Consider the following 18,040-nt stretch of genomic DNA (forward strand, 5'->3'; position numbering starts at 1 on the left):
CGTTTTCGATGGTAAAGGCAGAGAACGCAGCTAGAATTTCTAGGACCCATTTGGACATTTCGTTTTGGAAACGCTAGCGGGGAATGTGTTAGGGCCCCCAAACACTATAGGGAAGGAGCCGAGGCCACTGGCGGGAGGAGACCTGGACAGCGTCCTTAGCCCTCCCGCCCAGCTCCAGGGCCGGGCAGCCCTCACCGCCCCTACCTTCGGCTTCCAGCACGGCAGCCGAGGGGCAGACACAAACCCCACAATTCCAGGCGGCCGCAGCGGCAACCAGCTCTCCGTGCGCAAATGCGACAGCGACCGTCTGAACCCGTGAGCGCGCGGCTATTACGTCGCTCCCAGCTTCACCCAATTGTAGCCACCAGGACCGCCGACAGCCGCCTCGCCCCGCTTCCGCAGAATTGCGAGCCCCGCCTCCTCCGTCTTTTGCTAAGGCCCGCCCCCATCGCCTTCCTACGCGGAGTTCCGGGACTTCTTTTTTTTAATGTCCCTCCGCCAGGATGAGAGAAGTCTTAAAGAGAGATCCACAGGCCTGGTTTTGCTTCCAAGCTAGAAGTTCGAAATTTTTTGATTTCTTAACAGCCTGATTTCCTCCTAGAAGGAGGATCCTCAGAAAGAAACCGGAGGGGGTGGAAGATAAAAATAAATCAAGCTGTTAAGACTCAGTAACCAAAATCTAATGTCAAGCAATAAATAGTCCTTTGGAAATTCATACAGAATAAGACCACCTGTAAATCACCCGCTTCATATAATTGCGTATTGTGTAAATTTTTGAAAACTATGTTATTTTAAAAATAAGAGGTCACCTGCAGTTCTAATCCTGCTGTATAATTGTCTTGTATGTGCCAGGTGTTCCACAGACATTTACTTCTCATAATTTCCTAAGATGGAAACTGCCATTCCCTTTTTATAAATGGAGAGACTGCAAGAATTTATAAAGTTATACAGTCAGGAGATGGTAGAACCGGGAATTCAAGCTAGATTTAGGTGCCTCTTAAATCATATTCTATTTCCACTATACCTCCTGGTAGACCTCCCTCTTGCCTAGACGTGCTAAGCCTGACCAGCGAAATGGAGTACTCTGCTACCTTCACAGCCCAGACACAGTGATTAGTGAATGATTCCTAGTTATTTGTGAGAAGAGAAAAGGATCATCTAAATATCTGCCAAATAATCCAAATGGTAGGTATTCACCAAGAGCCAATAATCAAATATCTCTGGAGTTCCTTTCCCTTCTCCATATATTGTGTGAGCTTCCAGCTGTCAACTTACCTTCTTGATGTTTACTTTAAGCTGGTGGGAAATTGACTTCACAAACACTGAGCAAACCTTAGTGGTGATGGAGAACAAGTCCTGGGAAATAGTTGAGGGGTAGTACCAGTTTATAAGAAAGGTCTAGGGGCTATCGTTGTAGCTCAGTGGTAGGGCACTTGCCTATCATGCGGGAGGAATTGGGTTCGAGCCTCAGCACTTCATAAAAATAAAATAAAAGTATTGTGTCCATCTACAGCTAAAAATTTTGGAAAAAAAATAGCAAGAAAGGTCTAGATTAAACACTTCCCAGGGTTCTGTGAGGAAAGGTCATAGAACAGCCCAACTTTCCTATAGTGCACCCAAGAGAGCATTGAGAGAAGTGGGGCCCAAGAATAATTGTAGCTTATGTCACTGCCTCATATAGTCCTGACTTGGAATGGAATTACATCCTAATAAATCCATAGCAAGATGAAAATATTGTAAGTCAGAAACTCATTTAGGACCTGGGGCTGGGGCTCAGCGATAGAGCACTCGCCTAGCTCGTGCGAGGCTCTGGGTTCAATCCTCAGCACCACAGAAAAATAAATAAATTACATATACTGTGTCCAACTACAACTTAAAAAAAATATTTAAAAAAAAGCTCATTTGGGCTGGAGTTGTGGCTCAGTGGTAGAGCGCTTATCTCACATGTGTGAGTCACTGGATTTAAGTCTCAGCACCACATATAAATAAATGAATAAAATAAAGATCCATCAACAAATTTTAAAAAATTAAAAGAAAAAAATTCATTTAATACACCAAACCTATCAAATATTATAGCTTAGCAACACAGTACAGTGTAGAAGCTGTTTAACCTCCTGATTGCACAGCTTACAGAATTGTGGTTAGCTGCCACTAGTCAGCATCTTGAGGGAGTGTCTTACTAATATTGCTAGCTTGGGAAAAGATCAAAATTCAAAGTACACATTCTACTGAATGTGTATCACTTTTGCATCATCATAAAGTCAAAAAATCATAAATTGAACCATTGTAAGTCAGGGACTATCTGTATCATGAGGACAGGTAATAAATGTTGAACAAATATCTATTGCATGAGTAATAAATTACAGAATGAACATATAAATTACAACTGAGTCTTGCACAAGTTATTTTAAAAAGATACTAATAAAGTGCTACAAGAGTAACATCCTTAAAACTAGAATATGGTCAAATCTTAGCACATATTCTTGGGCCTAGACTCCTGTCCAGCTCAACACTGACCTGCCGGTATCCACAGGGACCTGGATGCATCTTTGCAACAGATCTAATTACCTCAGGTATGTGAGGGGGCATATTCAGTGACCTCCCCAGTCTCCAAGCCTTGAAAAACATCAGGCTATTGTCTGAATATTGGTATTCCCCCAGAATTTGAACATCAGATCCTAATGCCCAATATAATAATATTCAGAAATGAGCTTTTGGAGAATAGGATTAGTGTTCTTAGAGTAGAAGTGCCATGTGAAGCCACAGCAAGAAGGCACCATCTTTGAAGCAGAGAGCAAGCACTCACCAGACACTGACTCTGTTGGCACCTTGATCTTGGAATTCACAACTTCTGAAACTATAAGCAGTGAATTTCTGTTGTTTATAAGTTACCCAGTCCAAGATATTTTGTTACAGCAGCTTCATAGAACTATGAAAAGCCCTGGATGAGAATCAAGTTCTCAGTGGTACTGGCTCTAAGCTCAAGACTCCTCAGCTGCTGAAGCCAATGTGCAACTTTGGGCCTAAGCAGACAGCTTCTATTTACATGGCTCCAAGCAAAGAGGACTACTTGTTGGGAAGTAGTCCCAACAAGTAGGAAGTTTGAAATCCCAAATTTCCTCCAAGTAGGAAGTTTGAAAGCCAGGGAGCAAAGCAAATGGTGGGAATCTCTTTTCCTGTATTGTTCTTGGAATTGAACAAAAATAATTTTGATTTTTGATTTTTAAATAAATAGCAACCAAAGAGCTGTCTTTCCCTCATACCTCTAATGTACAGCTTCTAGCTTCCCTCTTCCACTCTCCAGAAGAGCAGAGCTTGGAAGGTTAGAGACTGCATAACCTTCAAACCAACCACCATTAGTCAAACCAAAGGAAACCACAGCACCAACCTCAAGTCCTAGCCAGGCAGAAATTTATATGATCAACTTGGCCTTCCTCAACAAGCAGAATGTGTTAAGCAGACCATTTCTCTGAAGGGCCTTTCTGAATTAATCTCCCAGAAATCTGATATCCTGTTATGTGAAAACATTCTGGCCTCAGAAATTGACTCCCTACTGTCTCTGGATGGGAACCAGAAGCCCTACCTCTGTCTCAACACTGCATTGCCCTATCTCCTCTTCTTGGTCCCTTCCTCTCTGTCCACCCAATTTTCCCCATACACGTCAAATCCTGCTGTCAGGAATAACTTCTGGACTCCAGACATTTCATTCACTTGAACATGAACATCAAGCTAAATGCCAGTCCTTGGCTGTGGAGAGAGAAAGCTGTGAAATAGTCCTGCTGTGTTCTTATCCTGAGAGAGCTCAGGGTCAAGTGAGGAACAAAGAAATGTAAACAGAGCAAATGCCATTTTACAGAAATGTTAACAAAGAGCTCTAAGAATAAGCCCACTCAGTTCACACTACTGTATTTTCAGGTCCTTTTTTGAGTAAAGCCCTTTCACATTCATCATTTGTTTGTATCAGACACAGTGTTAGACAGTGGGGCAGATTTTGTCCCCATTTTCACAGATAAACAAAAACTCTTCTTTCTGAAGTCAATGGAACTGTGCTGTCCAGCCTGGGGTGACGGCACATGCCTGTAGTCTCAGCTACTCAGGAGGCTGAGGCAGAAGGATCACAAACTCAAGGCCAGTCTCAGTACTCAACAAAACCTGTATTAAATTAAAAATAAAAAGGACTGGGGATGTAGCTCAGTGGTAAATTGCCCCTGGGTTCAATTCGCAGTGCCAAAAACAAAACTGAACTGTGTCATCCAAAATGGTAGGTATTAGCCACATGTGACTATTGGTACCATATAGGACAGCAAAGATTATAAAGCATTTCCATCACTGAAGAAAGCTCTATTGGCCAAGAGTACTTTAGAGGGCAGGAGCATTCCCAGAAAAGCTAAGTCAGGCAGCAAACATGGAAGAGACAGGAAGCTAACAGGCATTCCAGAAGAGATCAACAGGAAGTGCTCATCTTTTGAACCAGGGTCCTCCACTGCCTGGGCTGTACTCACATGGAGTGGACTGCAGCATCCAAGACAAGACAGAGACTGACTAGATGACCTCTACCCTGTGACTTGAACATATCTGAGTCTGTATCAGCAGCTTCATTGTTGGCAATCAAGAATTCTAGGTTTCTCTACCCCCAAGAGACTTCAAGGACTCCAGTGACTGTGTTTGTTCTGTCTGTGGTTCACTTCTGAAGACCTTAAAGGCAGAAAAGGAAAAAGAAAAAAACTTTTTTCAGCCCTTGTGAATAGGCTGGGAGGACTCTGGATGGCAGTCTCCCACCTGCTGGAAGGCCTTGGCAACTCCAATGGGCTTGGGCCAGAGAAAGGTCAATAAATTCAAGCTGCATTAGCTCTTCTTTAAATAGGCCTTTCTGGTTCAAAGGAAAAACACTCAAAAGAAGAGACCCAGAAGACAGACAAGATTTCAAAGTGTTCTCACCAAACAGCATCCCACTGAGGCCAAAGCAAAACTCCAAGAACCATGACTCTATCTCCAAAAGCACCTTTACCCACATACCTATTCATGTACACAGACATCTGACAAAATACATTGCCTGCAGGCACACACAAAGGCATGGAATATTAGGAACAAACACACACACACACACACACACACACTCTCTCTCTCTCTCTCTCTCTCTCTCTCTCTCTCTCTCTCTCAAGGCAGGCAGAGCTACGGCCCCATTCCAGTTATCCAGTGCTGCATAACAAAGCATCCCCAAATTCAGTAGCCTAAAGCAAAACCAATAATTTATTTGGCAGTTTTGGTAGGACTTGGAAGGGAAGAATTGACTCTGCTCCATGCACTGTCAGCTGGGGTGGCTTGACTAAGGCAAGATGTTCATTCATATGATTGGCATTTAATACTGGATGTTCGTTGGAACTGCAACTGGAGCTGTCAGCCAGGACACTGACAAGTGGCCTCTCCATGTAGCTGCTTGTCCTCTTAGTCCATTTTCTATTGCTATAACAGAATAGTACAGACTGGGTAATTTATAATGAACAGCAATTTATTTTATTCATGGTTCTGGAGGCTGGGAGTCCAAGGTCAAAGAGCTTGCTCTTGGTGGAAGCAAGAGCATGTGCAAAGGAGCAAAGTAGGAGAGGCTGGACTTGATTTATAGCAACTAACTCTCTGAAAACAAACCCACTCCCTTAGTAATGATGTTAATCCATTCATGAAGGTGGAGCCCCCCATGACCTAATCACTTCTGTAGGCCACACCTCTTAATACTACTACAATGGCAATTAAGTTTTACCATGTGTTCCGGAGGGTACAACCATACCAGCCATAGCAGTTCCACACAGCTTGGTGGCTGGTTTCCAAGAATGAGTATCCCAGGAGAACAAGGCATAAAAGTGCATGATATTTTATAATCTAACCTCAGAAGTCACAGAGCATCACCTCTGCCATCACCTCCGAGAGAGTCACAAAGTTCTGCCCACAATCAATAAGGAAAGAGAGCTCACCCACATCTCCATCAAAGCAGGGTCACCATTGCGTTATAAAAAGAACATGAGCAATGAGCTGTGTCATGGCAGCCACCTCATGGAAAATACAGCCTGCTACAAGCCTCACACTCTGACATAAACACCCACACTCTTGAGCACAGCTTACACATTCAGACAAATACAACACACACACATAGATACACTAAAACAATCTGCATCACAATGAATGCTGACACACAGCAATGTGCACTTTGTCACAGGCCTATTAGTTACATAATTTCACTGTTAGACAACGTAGGGTCAAACACACAGACACATAGAGTGCCTTGAAAACCAGAAATCAGACTGAGAAGAGAAGTCAGCTGTCCCCTCACCCTCCTCCATTTCCCTCTCAAGAACCCATACCCACAAAAGCATCCTTGTGGGGCTAGGGATGGGGCTCAGAAGTAGAGAGGTCACCTAGCATGTATGAGGCACTGGGTTTGATCCTCAGCAACACATAAAAAATAAATAAATAAAATAAAGGTTTTGTGTCCAACTACAACTAAAATATATATAGCATCCTTGTGAAATGCAGAACTTACTAAAGGTATGGAAGGTACCCTAGAGGGATGGAGGAGGAAGTTAGCACCACACATCTGAGGCCAAATAACGTGGATTCCTGCAGGAGCAATTCTTTCCCCCCAAGTCCTCTTTTACCTGTAGCACTCAATGGATCACTTTTTATCTGTCCTTTCCCTTGCACAGCACACTGTCAGTCAGTTCACATCTCCCTATCCTGGATTTCCTTCAGGTTTCCATATTCCTCACCCCTTTATCATGCAGAACAGTTCAGGTTTTCCAAGACTCATGATAAAGGGCAGGCAAGGACTAGAGCTAGAACTAAGGTAGTCTGAAGACAGGCTTCTTCTCATAGGCCACTGCATCACACCAGCATGTCCAACTGGCTGAATCTGTTGAACTCTACCTTCTAGATTTGAATGCCAGGTTTGGTGGCACATGCCTAAAATCCCAGCAACATGGGAGGCTGAGACAAGAGGAATGTAAATTCAAAGTCAGCCTCAGCAACCAAGCGAAGTGTTAAGCAACTCAGCAAGAACCTATCTCAAAATAAATAGGGCTGGGATTGTGGCTCCAAAAAAAAAAAATTATGGCAGCCAGGTTGACTGCAATAGTTCAATGCAATCTTCACTCTCCACCTGAAAGAGTCTAAGAAGTAAGGCCACTGCAAAGCAGTGGAGTTGAAGAGCAGCCTACATAGATTCTCTTCCTGGACTTATCTTTACCTACCCCAACAAAGAGCCAAGGCTGCTTTCCAAGAAGACAGCTGCAGAAAGGATGGCGTCTGCTGCAAGGAAATCCTAGGCATGCTGGGTGCAGGAACTGACCACACCGGCACAGTCCTAGGTCAGCAAACCAGTAATGGGAAAAACTTTTCCTCCTCTGACACCATCAGAGTTCCCAAGCACCAAAGCATTGTGAGATTACTTGTGGCAAATAAAAATCACCGGTAGAGTACCTAGTTAAGAACAGATTTTGGAATCTGACCAAACTAAGTTTGAGTCCTGACTGCCTCTCATGCAGGTTGCATAACTCAACCAACCTTTGAGGGTAGTTTCCTTATCTATAAAATGTAGACAGACTTAGGTCTCACCTCAAATATTGTTATGGAGATTAAATGAGATGATACAGCTCAGCATGGTGGCACACACTTGTCATCACATCACAGCTACTATGGAGGTTGAGAATGGAGGATCTCTTGAGGCCACGGGCTAGAAACCAATCTGGCAACACAGCTAGACCCTATCTCAAAAAGAAAAGAGAGAGAAAGAGAGAGAATACATAAAAAGCACTCTACTCTGTACCTAGCACACAGTAAGTGCTGAATACATTTTAGTGATTAGTACTATTCTTTTCCATGCCTCTTGGCTATGCAGACAACATGCTAGGTGCTGAGCAAAATTAAATCATGCATTAATGCATGTGTGGGTACTTGGAAGCTCACACAGGGGATCCTGCTTTATGTATCTACTTAACATTCCAGGTAGGGGGCTGGGGTTGTGGCTCAGAGGTAGAGCACTCGCCTAGCACGCGTGAGGCACTTCAATCCTCACACCACATAAAAATAAAATAAAGGTATTTTGTCCACCTATCACTAAAAAATAAATAAATGTGTGTGTGTGTGTGTGTGTGTGTGTGTGTGTGTGTGTGTGTATAAAACATTCCAGGTAATGATCTCACTCTAAGACCTCCAGGCACCACCCATATGTTATACATCATGCCCAGGCTGTCTGGGAGTTTTGTAGAAAGGTTGGAAGAAGAGGTATTACTCAAGTTGACAAGCCTTCCCTCCAGAAAAAAAAAGAGAGAGAGAGAGAGATAGGAAAAGAAGTATGGGAGTCTCTGGGAAAGAGGGTTTCGGGGCTTTTCTGGGGAAGGGAATGCTGTATTCTTTTTTTTTTTTTAATTCTTTTTAATTGTAGATGGACAGAATACCTTTATTTTATTTATTTATTTTTATGTTGTGCTGAGGATCGAACCCAGCGCGTCACACTGGTTAGGTGAGTCCTCTACCACTGAGCCACAAACCCCAGCCCCAGGAATGCTGCATTCTTTGATCTGGGTGAGGATGACTGTTGAATGTGGGTTTTCTCTTTATTGCTCCATATGTTGGAGTACACAATAGGCCAACTCGGGTGATAAGGGGCTGGCCACATGCAACTAATCATTCTTATTTGTTTAGCCACTGTGGCTCTTCATTTCCCCTTAGCCTCTGCAGAGACGCCCAGGGTGGGAGGCACTGGCACTAAGATCATTATGGAATTATGAGTCCCATCGAAACATCATTAAAACCACCGCAGGGAAATAAATCTTCCTTGGCTGAAACTTGATTGTAGAGCCATAGGAACACTGTCTCATTCTCTTCACACCTGCTCCTTAGGAATAGCAGGAGTAAGAGCTGGAAAGTGGGCTAGATTGAGGGGCCCTTTTCTGAAGGCAGGAGATCTAGGGGAGATCTGGCTTCATTCATTCCCCAACTTAGGAAATAATGACAAAAGTAATAACCTAACATTAAGTAGAATATTGCAATTAATAAAGCTTTCTCACATTCCTTATGCCATTTAATTCTATGGAGTAGAGGTTTTGTTGCATCTTATTAGCCAAAATGGAAACTGAAGTTCCAATGTGCTGGCACAGCACAGTGCTAGGCGCTTGGCAGCCCCCAAATAGAAAGCATGGTATGGAGGGCTCCCTAATGGTCCAAGTAGACCTTGGCCTTAATTTAGCTCCAAATCTGATATTTTATATTAACATACATCAGATTCTATTATCAAAGTGTGTTGGCTAGTTAATAAGCTTATTGAATTCATGTTCCATGTGATGTGCTATGAACTGGGAATGTGATTGTGAATGAACAAACTGATTCATCAGGTAAAGAGAGCCTCAAATTCTTTATCACTCCTGTCATTGAATTTCCTTTAGATTTCCAAGTAAGGTTCCCAATTTTGTCAGATACTGCATCATTGGCATTGAGATTAAGCAGTTATATTTCTCAGAAAATCCCCATCCTTCTTGTAACCGTTTATCCCTCCCTTTGAATTTAGGCTAGGCTGACCTGTGACCAATAAAATACAGAAGAAGCAATCTTAACCAGGTATAAGCCTAGCCTTTGAGAGCTTCATGTCTGTTCTCTCAGAGGTCTTAGCACTCTGTAATAAATCCAAATACCATGGTGAAGAGACATCATACAAATGGGAAGGGGTCCAACTAAGCCCAGCCTTCTGGCCATCCTGCCAATGTACCAGACGTGTGACTGAAATCTTCCTGGATCCCCCAGACCAGATCATCCTTCCAACTTAGCACCCTGAAGAGATACCAGGCAACATCACCTAGAGCAAAAGAATTACCCAGCCAAACCTTCCTGTGTTCCTGGCCCACAGAATCACGAGTTATAACAAAATAGTTATTAACTCATGGGGTGGAAAACTCTTTCTATAAAGGGCCAGATAGTGAATATTTTAGGCTTTGAGGGCCATATACCATCTTGACACTTTTTTTTTTGTTTGTTTTTTCATCTTGTTTTTTGTTTGGTTGGGTTTTACAACCTGTTTTACAACCATCTTAAAGTGTAAAAAAAGCATTCTTAGTGTGTCAGTTAAAAAACTGGGTGCAAAATCATGCTCCTATAATCCCAATTACTTAAAGGTTGAGGCAGGAGGATTGTGAGTCAAAGCTGGAGTCCAGCCTGAGCAACATAGCTAGACCTATCTCAAACAATCATGGGATGGGGAGTGGTGCCTGGGCCTGGAAGTGTGGCTCAGTGGTAGAGCACTTTTTTAGTGTACATGAAGTCCTGGGTTCCATCTCCAATACAGCAATGAGGTATATATACACAATGTAGTTTTACTTGGCCATAAAAAAGAATGAAATAATTATATTTACTGGTAAATGGATGGAAGTGGAGAATATCATGCTAAATGAAATCATCCAGACTCAGAAAATCAAGAGCAGAATGTTTTCTCTAAAATGTGGAAGCTAGAGGAAAATAAGGGAAAGAAGATGGTGGGGAAGGGGATCTGATATCAAAAAGATAAAAGGTAGATCAGCAGACTAGAAAAAAGAGAGAAGAGAGAGGAAGACTTTCTCAGTAGTGCATATAAATAAATGAATAAAATAAAGGCCCATCAACGTCTAAAAAATTAAAAACAAACAAACAAACAAACAAAAACTTCTATAGGCGGGAGTTATAGCTCAGTGGTAGAGCACTTGCCTAACACGTGTGATGCACTGGATTCAAACCTCAGCACCACATAAAAAATAAATAAATAAAATAAGGGTATCGTGTCCATCTATGACTAAAACAATTTTCTAAAAAATACATCTACTAGAAGCCTTTTATTTAAGTTTCTCAATACCTTTATAATCAATAGGGTTACACACTAACTGAAAAATTCCTTTTACACCAAGGGTAGGTGCTAGCAGATTTTTATAATGAAAAAACCCATTGACATTGTTTTCCTTTAGATTTCCAAGTAAGGTTCCCAATTTTGTCAGATACTGCATCATTGGCATTGAGATTAAGCAGTTATATTTCTCAGAAAATCCCCATCCTTCTTGTAACCATTTATCTTTTTCTAACAGGCCTAGAAATTCAGCTGAATTCTGCTTGTCATTAGATTGGCAAATGCAAAACTCTACATCATGCTCTGAGCCTCTTCCAGATATGATTTACAAGAGCTCTTGTCTCCTGCTCTTCTCTCATCTTCATGGTGAGAACCTGAAGCCAGGGATCTCTGGCTCTCCATTCTTTGTTCCTGTAGAACAGAGTCCAGATGGTCCGAGGTTGGAGGTGGGGGTCTGGCAGGAAATAAAAGATGAGAGATGGTCAAAGATTTAAAGAAATATAAGAAGTCAAATTTCCTTGTCTCCCCTGACCCCACCACTAATTCTCAGCCAATACCCAAATGGCCAGAATCATAGCAGAATAACCCTGTATTGTTACATGCCATATTCAACCTCATACTATACTAAGCTGCAGGCTTACAATACCACACTGACTCCTCCTTGAGAGACCCCTTCCCACCAACCCCTCCTCTACAATACATGCACATCTCCACCAAAGCAACTAGCATTCCAAGGCTTTGAAAGATTTACTGCCAGTACTACAAATAAGTGAATACCTAAGAGTTGATTCCAAAGACAGGATGCTCATTTGCATGAGTAGTCGCACATCATTTGCATTATATTTGCAAGTAATTTGCATATCATGTCTGCCCTGTCAAAATGTACATAAATCCTTTATACTTTCACTTTTTTTTATTTTCTAAAAAGGGTTACACCCCCACATCCTGCCCAGACTGTCTGGCAAAATTACTGCTTGAGTATTCTTAGTCTGATTGTGAAGAGCCTTCCATATCATTCTGAGGAGATTTCAAACTATAGAAGATCCCCAAGGATCTCAGAACCTAGTTTGAAAATTTCATTCATTCATTTACTCAAGAAATCTTTATTGAACATCTACAATGTACAAAGTACTGCTGTTCTAGGTGCTGAGGATGTTTCTGTTAACAATAAAATAAAAATAATTACAGTATCAAAAGTTAAATTTTGGTCTAGGGGTGGTGGCATGCCTGTCATCCCTTTAACTTGGGGGGCTAAGACAGGAGGATCTCCAATTCAAAGCAGCTCAGTAATTTAGCAAGATCCTGTCTCAAAATAAAATAGAGCTAGGGGTATATCTCAGTGGTGTACAGAACCCCAGGGTTAAATTCCTAGTACTGCCAAAAAAAATCCACAAAAGTTAAATTTGTCATTTCTGATCTTTTGGCACCAACCCAATCAATAAATATAGTGCAAACCAAGACACTAAAATCTCCTTAAAATTCTGAGTTATAAGGCCATCTGGGTATTATAGACCACACTTAAATTATTATTTTTTAAAGATTAATCCTGAAATTAAAGCAAATAGTAAACTTCTAAAAACACCTGAGAATGTATCCCCATGGATCCATAAAGCCCAAGATAGTGGAACACTGATTAGGAAAGCATTAAAGGATTTAAGCAGGGAAATGGTGTAGGTTTATGTACTCTACAGCTATACAGAGTGGGGCATTGCAAGAGATACAAAGCCAGAGACAGAAAGATCAGTGAGACTCTTCAATATTCAGTATGTGACGCAGATGTGAGGCTGTCCACACTGTGAGCCTTATAATACCTGTGGTCCCCTCACTAGTCCATCTGATATTGAGTCACACTGCACATCATGGCTTCAGAAGTTTTTAATGAAAATGTGTATAGTAATGGGGGGCATGGTCACAACATGGTTCTACTTGAAAACTTATATTTGGACAATTCTATATCAATTCTCTTATATTGACACAATTCCATCAACCTGCTCTCAACTGACTATAATCTCTTTATTCTTCATCTTTTAAAATCTGGAACCCCAAATTCATCACCCCTTTATTTTCTGGAGCATTCAGCTTCTATTTCTTAATCCCAGAATAAGTCAGAAAACAGAGGGCCCTTCAGTTCCAAGGCCTAGCCCATGGGAGGTTTTAAATAACTTTAAAAAAGAAAAAAAAAATCTGTCCTTAATAAAAAGCTGGTAAAGACCTTATCAAGAGCAATAACTCACTGGGAAAGGGTGGCACATGCCTGTGATTTCAGCGGCTTGGGAAGCTAAGGCAAGAGGATCATGAGTTCAAAGTCAGCATCAGCAACTTTGAAGCCAGCGAGGTCATAAGCAACTCAGCAAGACCTGTCTCTAAATAAACTATTTTTTAAAAAGGGCTGTAGATGTGGCTCAGTGGTTGAGTGCCTCTGGGGTTCAATCCCCAGTACCAAAAGAAAAGGGGGGGGGGCACAGGAACAAATCCCTAATTTGTGTGGTCACCAAGGAGGATGACCCTGTTGTCACCTAGGATGTGAGGAATTGTCATCTGCAGAATATGGTAACTAGTAGCCTGAAAAAATTAATTGGGCTGCTCCAGATAAGAGATAAAATTAAAATTCTGTCTAAGCAGGTGTCATGCTAACTCGGCAGGAGGCTGGGTGCTGATTTGCATGTGCCAACATCCTCTCCTTTCTCCCTCAGTCACAGCTGGTTTCAAGCTGCTCTCTGGGGAAGGGCATCAAAGAAGTGCAGTCTTATAGGAATAGGAAGGAGGTTTTCTAAGGAAAGAAGTCCAGGAAAGGAGAGAGGATATGGCTGTACCTTTACATCTCTAACTTCACTTCTTCTCTGACCCTCAGGAAGTAACTCAGTGGCAGGAAAGGGAAATAGGCTCAGTGTAACAAAGAGAAATAAACCTATACTCTTCCAAGGTCTACCTTGTGCCCAGCCTTATGCTAAAGGCTTTCATATTACTCCTCCCAACAACCCTGCAAATCTGGGACCGTACCTGTAAGGAAAGTAGAGTTTGGGACAGGTAAGTCCGGGAAGGGTCACACAGCAAGTGAGGGGCCAAACCAGGGCCCCAGCTGGGGTCAGACTGGTGTTTTGATCTTTTTATACTATAACGAACTAACTGATGCTTTTTATGTATGTCAAAAGGTTCATTAACCCTGTGGTAGAGCACTGATTTGCAGGAGAGGAATCAATTTTTTTCAATTTCCAGGGCACCTAGTGACACATGGAGCAATGACTGAGACTGTCATCCACCACCAATAATAATAACAACAAAAAAGAGAGCCATCATTTCTTGAGATTTTACTAAGTGCTAACCACTGTTTTAAGTGTTTTGTAGGTTTTACCTAATATTGTCCTTATCGTAACACCATGAAGCAGCCAACAATGATCTTTTCAAGCATCCATGGACCATCGGAAAAAAAAAAAAAACTGATAACAAAAAAAAAGAAAGAAAGAAAGAAAAGAAATTGATAAAAAAAAAAGCCACAGAGTGCATTCATCAGATATCAAAAAATCAATAGACCACTTTCTCAAATTAATTAGAACTCTATGACAGAAAGATAACAAAGACCTCATGTATCTGAAAACATTTCTAGACTCATGGGACAAAAAGGAAATCAAAACGGAGATATTTAGAAATGAAAGATGGGGCTAGAGATGCAGCTCAGAGGTAGAGCATGTGCTTAACATGCACAAAGCCCTGGGTTCAATCCCCAGTACCAGAAAAAAGAAAGGAAAGATAGCCATGGAAGTCATACTTATAGAGAAATGTATGGATTTAAATGCTTATATAAGAAAAACAAAAGCTGAAAAAAAAATCCAACTCAAGAAGTTAAAAAAAGAGCAGATTAGCTGGGCACAGTGCCCCAAAATGAGGGACAGAAAAATAATTCCCATAGCTAGTAAGAGAGAGAATCTGGGTTTGAAGGCCAAGGCAGTGAGCCTCTAATTCTTTCTCTCTCCCTCCCATAAACATTTACTAAGCAACTACTAGGGACTATGCACTGTGCTAGAAATTACAAGAATAAAGAACAAAATTCTTGCCCTTAGGAAGCTCCCAGTCTAGGAGAAGAGACCAGGATGGGGACTAGAAAGAGTCAGATGGGGCACCCAGGGCACATGATATAAACATGTACTCTGACTTGTACAGCTCTCCTTAAATTTTGTACCCTGATCTTGGCACCGCTAATAATCATAACCACAATTACAAAAGTGCATACTTTCAACAGCTTGAAGCTGGTAAGAATTCTGAACTATGGATATGAAGAGAGGGCATTTTAGACAGGGGATTGTATCAAAACGTACAGAGTAGAGAAGTAGCATAATCTCTGGTGGCAACCACCAGCAGCTTGGTATTTCTCAGACATACCAATCAGTGCAAGTTAGAGAACGGCAAGAGGGGAGGCTAGAGAGTGGCTAAGGTCCAGGGCATCAAGGATTGAAGCAGGAAAGTGGTATTTTAGAATGATCATTCAGGCAGGCATGTGGATGGTTGTGGGAATAAGAATAAGGCAAAAGGCAGAGATGTGACTTAAGAGGCTGTAGCAGCATCAGGGCAAGAAAGGAAGAGGGCCTGCACTGGGGCATTGGCAGTTGAAGAAAAGAAAATGGATTTGAGAAATATTTAAGATATAAAATGAGCTGAGTGCCTTGGTGTGTGCCTGTAATCCCAGGGGCTCAGGAGGCTGTATGGATTTAAATGCTTGTATAAGAAAAACAAAAGCTGAAAAAAAAAATCCAACTCAAGAATTTAAAAAAAGAGCAGATTGTGAGTTCAAAGCCAGCTTCAGCAACTTGATGAGGTCCTAAGCAACTCAGCAAGTTAATGTAATAAAATATAAATATAATAAAATATAAAAAAGGGTTGAGGATGTGGCTTGGTGGTTAAGTGCCCCTGGGTTCAATTCCTAGTACCAAAAAAAAAAAAGATATAAAATTAGCAGGATGTAGTGTTTGAGTGAATGTGGGAGGTAATAGTGTAGAGAACCAAGAATGAATGCGGCTCCTCACCACCCAGTTTTATCATAAATAATCAGAGTGCATAGCAATGACACCAACTTTCATCCACTTTCTTTTTTTTAACTTTTAAATTTTTTAAAAAAATTTTTAGTTGTATATGGACACCATAACTTTATTTTATTTGTTTTTATGTGGTTCTGAAGATTGAACCCAGTGCTTCACATGTGCTAGGCAAGCACTCTACCACTGAGCTACAACCCCAGCCCTCATCTACTTCTTAATTCATTCAGACATCCAGTAATCTATCCATCTATTTAGTCACTCATTCATTCATTTGTCCATTCATACATCCATGTGTCCATCCTCTATACAGCTTCCTTTGATCAAATTCTTAAGTCTGTCATAACACCATGAAGAATGTATATATAAAAAGCATTATGGGCTAGGTTTGTGGCTCAGTGGCGAAGTGCTCGCCTAGCATGCATGAGGCACTTGGTTCGAGCCTCAGCACCACATTAAAAAAACAAAGATATTGTGTCCACCTAAAACTAAAAAAAAAAAAAAAAAAAAAGATAAAAGCTTTAGAGCTGGGGTTGTGGCTCAGTGGTAGAGCACTTGCCTGAGATGTATGGGGCAGTGGGTTCAACCCTTAGCACCACATAAAAATAAAGGTATTGTGTCCATCTACAACTAAAGAAATTTAAAAAAAAAAAGATAAGCTTTGGGGAGAAGGGAAGAATGGAAGTTCAGTGGATTAGACAAAGGGAAGGGGGGATAGGAGTAGGAACGACAATGGAATGAATCCAACATAACTTTCCTATATACATATACGAATACACCCCAGTGAATTTCAACATCGTATACATCCACAAGGCTGGGATCCTAATCAGAATAAGATAACTCCATTTTTTGTATAAGTATGTCAAAATAGACTCTACTGTCATGCATAACTAAAAAGAAGCCCTCCGCAAAAAAAAAAGTATAAGCTTAGCCTTATTTATTCCCTCAGTAAATTTTTGTTGATATCCTTCTATATGCAGATACTATGATACTATTCTAGGTAATAGAGATAGAGCAGTGAACAAACAGAAAAGGTCCTGGTTTAAAGGACCTAATAATATTCTATCAGGAGATAGAATAATATAATTTCAGGTAGAAACTTCTCTATAATAAAAGAAATCAGGATTCCTTACAGAAATGGTTGATTCTAAGGTTGGGACAGGAAATACATAATATGAGCCTGGAGAATTTGTAATATCAGGAAGGATGGAAGGACTCAGACAAAAACACATACTTGCTTGCTTAATGTCAAAGGAACGCAGGAAACAATGATGATAATGGTGCTTTACCTTGTGGTCTTCCCCACGAAAACCAATAACTACAGTCTAATCCTGAACAAAGCCTAGATAAATCCTAACTGAGGAAAATTCTACAAAATACATAACCAGTACTAATCAAAAGTGTTACCAAAAACAGCGAAAGAATGAGAAACTCTCATAGTCAAGAGGAGCCTAAGAAGATAATGATGACTGAATGTGATGTGGCATCCTGGAACAGAAGAAAGACATTACGCAGAAACAAGAAAAATCTTAATAAGGTATGGGTTTTAATAACAATATGGCTCAATAATTATGACAGACATGGCAAATCATTGGTAACACGGGGGGAGGATTAAACTAGGTGTGCAGAATAGAGGAAATCTATACTGTCTTTGCAACATTTCTGTAAATTTGAAACTAAGATAGAAAGATCCAAAGTGCTTTGGAAGTAGTGGATTGGAGGCTGAAGCAGGAAGATTGCACATTTGAGGCCAGCCTCAGCAACTTAAGGAGACCCTGTGTCAAAATAAAAAACAAAAAAAGGCTGAGAATGTAGCTCAATGGTAGAGTGTCCTTTGGTTCAAGCCCCAGTACTGCAAAAACAAACAAAACAAAAAGTTCTTTAAAGAAAAAGAAAGCTGGGAACTGGATAGAAATGTGACTGTTTTAGATATGGTGATCAAAGAAAGCCACTCAAAAGTGATATAAGAACAGAGCCTGAATGAAGAGAGGAAATGAGCCATGCAGATATTAAGGGAAAGAGCTTACCACGCAGAGGGACAACAAATGCTAAAATCTTGAGATTAGGACAAGTTTGCTAAACTGAAAGTCAGTAAGCCTGGAGCAAAGGGAGTGAGGAAGCTATTCAGAAAGGTAGGAAGGAGTCAGATCATATGGGG

At 41.1% G+C, this 18,040-nt stretch overlaps 1 protein-coding gene and 1 long non-coding RNA gene across 3 annotated transcripts in view; one reads left to right on the forward strand and one right to left on the reverse strand.

Moving 5' to 3' along the window:
- Sil1 (SIL1 nucleotide exchange factor) overlaps positions 1-380 on the reverse strand; it is a 253,723-nt gene extending 253,343 nt beyond the window's left edge. For both annotated transcript variants that reach the window (XM_026401280.2, XM_077800745.1), the window contains exon 1: positions 205-380. The gene's annotated coding sequence lies outside the window, so the exon portion shown is untranslated. The remainder of the gene's footprint in view (positions 1-204) is intronic.
- Positions 1-18,040, forward strand: part of LOC113191506 (uncharacterized) — a 283,383-nt gene that overhangs the window by 218,858 nt on the left and 46,485 nt on the right. The window lies entirely within an intron of this gene.

Source organism: Urocitellus parryii, chromosome 1 (genome assembly GCF_045843805.1).
Source record: "Urocitellus parryii isolate mUroPar1 chromosome 1, mUroPar1.hap1, whole genome shotgun sequence".
In the NCBI taxonomy this organism is placed as follows: Eukaryota; Metazoa; Chordata; class Mammalia; order Rodentia; family Sciuridae; genus Urocitellus; species Urocitellus parryii.